This window comes from Mus pahari, chromosome 2 (genome assembly GCF_900095145.1).
Source record: "Mus pahari chromosome 2, PAHARI_EIJ_v1.1, whole genome shotgun sequence".
NCBI classification, from domain to species: Eukaryota; Metazoa; Chordata; class Mammalia; order Rodentia; family Muridae; genus Mus; species Mus pahari.
In genome coordinates, this window is record NC_034591.1 from 152,355,917 (window position 1) to 152,362,762 (window position 6,846).

Consider the following 6,846-nt stretch of genomic DNA (forward strand, 5'->3'; position numbering starts at 1 on the left):
CACACACATACACACATGTATGCCTATACTTACACACAATACGCATACATACACACTGCACACACATACATACACATATATATTTATGCACATACACATACACATGCACACACGTACACATGTACATACATGTGCATACATACACATGCACGCACACACATGCACACACACAAATATCAGAATTAAGAAGAAAGCATAGTTGGGCCAACAATGACAGCAGGGGAGTCTCTGTGAAAGGTTAGTTATCTGAAAATGGAGAAGAGCACTGTGATTTAATCAGACCTGATGAGAAGTAAGGGTGACTCTAGGGATGGTGGTTGTAAAGGAAATGAAGAGATTTGAACAGGATTTCAGAGGTATTTCGGAGATTGAGGCTCCACAACTTTTGTTTTGGACAAATGTAGGAAGTGAAAGAAAGAGAAATTAAGAATAAGTCCTCAGTTTGGCTCTTGAGCAACTCTGTTTTATGGTTGTGTCACTCAGGGAGACACAGAGACAAGCAGGATCTGTGAAGGGTTAATGGGGAGGGGTGCTAACAGCCCATAGTTCTTCTATTTAAAAAAAAAAATGACTTGAAAACTATAGAAAATGAAAGTGCAGATGTCCAGCAAAGAGATGGTCCGTCTGTGTCCGGAGATCACAGGGAACCTCTGGTCTGGGATGTCTGAATTAGAGCACCAAGTACCAATTAGAGACTGAAGTGAGAAGGCCTGGGTATGGCCCACATTCCAACACCCAGAGACTGAACAGAGAGAAGACAGAGAAGAACAGAGAAGAAAGAGAGGGTGGCACGGAGCTGCCAATGAAGGAAGGGAAAACCCAACTCCACCCTTGTAAACCACCCTTGTGATGTTCTGCTTTACCCAGACCACATCTGGCAAAGAAGAGAAATTCCCAGCTTGCCTCCCAGGAGAATCAGCACTTAGCAATGTGTGGTTCTCCTGTGAGCTAGTCAGAGCCCAGTGACGTGATTACCCTCACAGACACCTAGCCTGGAGCTGGGGACAGAGGCCTACAGCTTCTTATTTTTTTTCTAAAAAAAAGAAAAAATTTTTTATTTCATTCAATAATGAAGGAGACTCCTCAAGACAAGCAGAAACTGTGTTCACTGTGCAGCCAAGATTGTCCTCCAGCTGATCCTGTCTCCTACACATCTCAAATAGGGATACTGTGGGAGTGAATCCCCAATGTGTGTGATGCAAAGGATCAAATCCTCACCGCCACAAGACTTTCAGGAGAAAGATAAAGAGAGTAATTTAATCTGAAATTACACTGACATTAGTGGATCTCTGTTCATTATCTGAGTCAAAAAAAACAAAACAAAAAAACAAAAAAGCTGCATCTGTCAAGAGTAATCCCAACCCTAACCCTAACCCCAACCCCAACCCCAACCCCAACCCCAACCCCAACCCCAACCCCAACCCCAACCCCAACCCCAACCCCAACCCTAAGCCTAACCCTAACCCTAACCCTAACCCTAACCCTAAGTAAATGTTGGGTTAACTTTCAGGGCCCTCTGTGTGGGTCCATTGGCTGTTCTATTGACAGTTATACCATTTCTCTGTTGTTTTGGCTGCCATGGCTTTGTAGTATATTTTGAAATCAAAGAGCACAATGCTTCCAGCTCCTTTACTTTTTTTTTTTTTTAATCAATATTGCTTTGAGTACCTGAGACATTGTGTGCACATACAAGTTTTATGATTGTTACCATTTACATATACATACATACATACATACATACATACATACATACATACATAGGCAGGCCTGAGATGTAGGCACTTGCTTAACATACACAAGGTCCCAAGTTCAATACCTCCACCAACATAATACCATAAAATAAATATATATGCTTATATGTACATATATGAGTTTACCCTACTCCCCTCTCACTGTGGGTTGTTGTGACAATTTATATCATTTTTACTATAGTTCATACCTCTCCCTAAATTCTTATACCTATTCTTACTTTAATATGTCTTACTTTTGGATAGTTTTGTTTTGAGACAGACTCCTATGTAGCCCAAGTTGGTCTTGAAGTTGCTATGCAGCCATGACTGTCCTTGAGCTGATCCTATCTCGCACACATCTCAAGTAGGAGGACTGTAGGAGTAATACTCCAAATGTATGTAGTGCAAAGAATCAAATCCAGGGCCCCAGGTACATTAGACAAGCACTTAACCAACCTAACTATATGCCAGCCTGTTTTGACTTTTAATCTTCATATGCAAGACACGTGATTTACATGCCACTAACACATACTTAGGGCATCCTGAATTTAACTGTGTGCCTCCTCTTGCCAGTGAATTTGGGGTTTTCTTGTTTCTCTACCCGTACCCTGTACCTTCTATGTGTATGCTTCTCACATTTTACTGACTTAAGGAATTTTACGGCAGACATGTTAGGAACCACACCTACCCACTCTGTGGCTTTCTCTTCCCGTTTTGGAAACTAGATCTTAGGACATCAGCTTGAGAATCTTAGTTTCAGTTATGAAAACTCTGATGTGAGTGAAAAATTCTGGAAAACATAGTTTGTTCTTGGACAGGAATTTTTAAAACATATTTGGTATGTTAATGAATAGTCTCCCCAGCCCCCATTGTAAATAAGCTTTTTGTTTGTTTGTTTTATTACTGTTTTGCCTGCATGCATGTCAGCCCCACATGCATGCCTGGTGCCTGCAGAGGACGAAAGTGTCAGATCCCTCAATCCTGAAGCTGCAGGCAGTTGTGAGCCTCCATGAGAGTGCTGGGATTAAACCTGGGTCCTCTGAAGAGCACCCAGTGGGTGCTCTTAACCACCAATCCATGTCTCCAACCTCCAATTGAAATTTTAATACATTTTCAGATGCTAAATGTTTGCTTTTTATATTCTTCAGTATTCTTTTTTAAATATTCAAATTCCCATTTTAAATTCAGAAAAAGAGTCTTCCTAGGTCAATGAGATAAAGTCTAAAATAAACTCAAATCTGACAGATTCCTGTTGTTAAACTTTTCTCTTCCAAACTTTATGATCCACTTATAATGGCACCATGCATCCTGACACACTGGTCCTGACACACTTGTCCTGACACACTGGTCCTGACACACTTGTCCTGACACACTGGTTCTGACACAATTATCCTGACACAATTATCACAACTCAGCCTGAATAATTTCTCCCTCTAATATCAGCTGTCTCCCTCTCTCCCCTGTTTCAAACAGTGCTTTCTCCTGCAGACGTTGCTCCCAACACTGTGAGCATTATCCTGTGTCTACTTGAGGCCTCCACTGCTAACATGGGGTGTAACTTTAATGTTTTCAATCCTTATTTTTAATGATGGTTCTTAAGTGCTCTAACCTCCCTTTCATCCCACCACCCACCAGAGGTAATGGGAAAGAAAGGACCCTGGGGAAGTGGACCTGTTTAGAAAGGTTCTTTGGAGCGACATCTCTCGTCTGTGTTGTCTGGAAATGAGCAGTTCAGTTCATAGGTCAGCAGCGGCAGCTGAGTCACTTGCAAACACTTCATGGATACACCAGCCATCCAGTTCAGGAGAGTCGGGTTAGCAATAGCTGCAACGATGCCTAGCACAGACAGCCAGGCCTCAGCCTCGGCTCAAGTCAGCAGGAGCAATCAGGAGGAATCAGCAGTTCTCAGCTGTGCCTCTCTCAGGGAAGCGAAGATCAGCTAAGACACGAGACCCACAAGCGTTGCACAGCGAGCTCTGTAACAATTCTAGCTCAGCCTCCATAGCTATCCTTAGAGTCCTGTTTAGACTCTCCACACATCACATGTCCTCCACAGATCTTGCCTCAGCACATCATCAGTGTCAGCTGACATCACTCTGCCCTGCCAATCAGCCCGGGTCTGAGGAAGCGGCAAGAAACTGCAGCACGCCACCAGAAGTTTCTTGGTGCGATTCTCTCTATGGAGTCCTGGCAAATGCAGCTCAACTATGCAATGCAAGGCAGACCAATACATGCGTGTTGTTAGCAAAGAATCTTTCATCACATGTCCTTTCACGTGTTTGCCTTAGCAGAACATCCTTTTATCTGTGTCTGCTTTGGCTCAAAGTCCCTTCACAGGTCTCCCTCAGTATTTCACCTGTAACCACTTCAGCTCACTATTCCTTCACATGTTTGCCCCAGCAAAACACCATCCAACCAACTTTCCAAAGAACCCTGAAGTGTCCACTTCATATGGGAGATACTTTGTTGGCAAAGTTGAAAGTAATTTATATGAAATGCGTTGTTCTGCTGTAAAAACATTATTATAATACACATGGAAAAGACTCTCAACTTGCATTTTTGACACATTAAGAAAATTCTAGAAATTTCTCACACTGAGGCTGAAGGTTGAAAATAGGGTTTTTCCACATCAGACATAGAGATGATTTTTATAGCATTACTATCAATGTCATGTGTAAAACGCATCCAGTTTAAAAAGAATAAAGCAGAGACAGTAGGGAGTGCACCACCCTTTTGGAGATAATAGGAAGTCATCAATACCATTCGGTGGGCAGCATCACAATACACAGGAAATGAGACATACTGTCTCATGCCTTGAATCCCTACAATTGAGAGACTGAAGCAGGAGGATTGCCGTGAGTGTAAGGGCAGTCTAGGCATGTTAGTGATTAGTAAGATGGAATAATCTCTCTCTCTCTTATTCCCCCTCTGCCCCTAGGAAAGAAAGAAAATAGATTAGCAGAGAAAGACAAATTTGGGACAATAAAGATATTAGGCTCTGCTCCAAAACTGAGTATTACACTTCATTGTTCCCTTTGTGGCCTCCAAGAGAAAGGGTTTTCCGGTGAAGCACAGAGGGTTAGGTGCCTACTCTGACTTCACAGGTCATCTCACTCCACAGGGAGGCAATAGCTTGATCCTCCCATGATCCGTATGAATTAAATGTGAGTTAGCATCGCTGCCTTCTATCCTGCCTACATTCTGCATGTGGTACTTCACAGCATTGTGTGTGTAATGTTGTGCTATGTGCACACTCATATGGCTACACATGCACACGTGTATGAGTGTGCGGGGGGGGGGGTGTAGATGTCAGAGGTCAACTTCAGATGTCATTCCCAATCACCTTCTACCTTCCTTTTTGAGACAGGGGATCTCATTCAGCCAAGAGCTTGCTGATTCCAGAGAGCTCCAAGGATCTGCCTGTATGTGTTCCCTCGATTCTGGAATCACAGGCCATCTTGCCTGACTTTGTATCTGAACTCAGATCCTCGTGTTTGAGTGGCAAGCAATTTAACAAATTTAACTCCTATTTTTTTTTTTCATATAACCTGGACTAACCTCAAATTCACTGTGTAACTAAGGCTGTCCTTGAACTGGATTTTTCTGCTTCTACAGCACAAGTGCTAGGATTATGACTGCACACAGCTGTGCACGGCCTTGGAGTATGTACTCTTAGAAGAGAAAAGGCAGAACCTAACATTATTCAGGACTGCCCCAACCATGCACGCTTGCACTCAAAGATGCGATTTTGAGCTGGCACAACCACCGTAGGTCTTAGGTCTGGCTCGCTGTCCTGTTGGCAGTGACAGATGTGAGTGGAGCCGGTGACCTCTGACACTTGAGGTTTCGTCTCTCTTTTCTTCAGAAGCAAGACAGAGCCCTGCCTAGAGGAGTGGGTGATGCTTGCCAGTGAAAAGGAGATTCTGCTGGGATTTTCCCTGTCTAAAGCTGACTCACCTCTTCTCCCCTTTAACTCTCTCACCTAAACCTGCCACTTCCTCATGGGAATTAACTCCTTCTGCTGGCACTCAAGTTCAGGCTACCTGCAAGGATTCTTATTTTAAAGTATTGGTTTCCTTACGAGGACATAATTAGGATATTCTAAAAAGGCAGTCCACAACCGACCAGACATGATCTGAAAAGGGTCAACTTTTTTCACAGGACGTTCAAGCACTGTGAAAATGCAGGCTAAGGACCAGGCTCAGGAGTGTGGGACAGAGAGCATAAAGACATAGAAGTAACAACAATGGAAGATCCACAGCAGAGACCTGGCTCTCTGAAAGGACGGTGCAGGCGGAGGAACACACTGCCAGGTTAGCCTAGTCAGGGAAGACGCAGCACGTCCAGGCCATCGCTGTCTGGTGGGTCTGTCAGCAGCTAACACGACCCAGCACCAGACCAGGAGCGCTAGCTCAGCAGTTTCCATACTGGGTGATGTAGCAAGAGCATCCAGCACACAGAGCCCACCACACAACATCCGCAATACAGGGGCATGAGTAGAGCAGAAGCAATTTGGAAATGAGAGGGAGGATTGTAGAGAACTTACTAGAAGAGAGGATCAAGCCAACTAAGCCGGCAACTCAATTACTGGAAACAAACAGAAAGTGGTCCAGATAGCATGGTGTGGGGCCTCGACTAATGGATTCATTTATTGACCAAGATAAAAGATCTATGACAAAACTTTTATCGCTAATATGCTATTAAGCATCTGGTTCTCCACCATCATCCTTTTCAAAAAAAAAAACATAAAATAAAAATAATTTTATTATTATTGGTTTTCCGAGACAGGGTTTCTCTGTGTAGTCCTGGCTGTCCTGGAACTCACTCTGGAGACCAGGCTGGCCTCAAACTCAGAAATCTGCCTTCCTCTGCCTCCCAAGTGCTGGGATTAAAGGTGTGTGCCACCAAATCATGTTTTCTGTTTAGTTTTATCTCTCTTAATTTTCACCTAAGTTTCAAGAATTCAAACTTCTGACCTAAGAGGACCACAGAAAAAAGACAGGTTGATGTTAAGGCCCAGTCTCCATCATCGTAGAGCTCCTGTCCCATTATCCCTTCTTCCTTCCCTCCCTCCCTCCTTCCTTCCTTCCTTCCTTCCTTCCTTCCTTCCTTCCTT

The 6,846-nt window shown here is 43.6% G+C and overlaps 1 protein-coding gene across 3 annotated transcripts in view; it reads left to right on the forward strand.

Annotated features, from left to right (window-relative positions):
* The window catches only part of Ptpro (protein tyrosine phosphatase receptor type O), a 208,424-nt gene that overhangs the window by 150,495 nt on the left and 51,083 nt on the right, over window positions 1-6,846 (forward strand). The gene's annotated exons all lie outside the window — the stretch shown is intronic.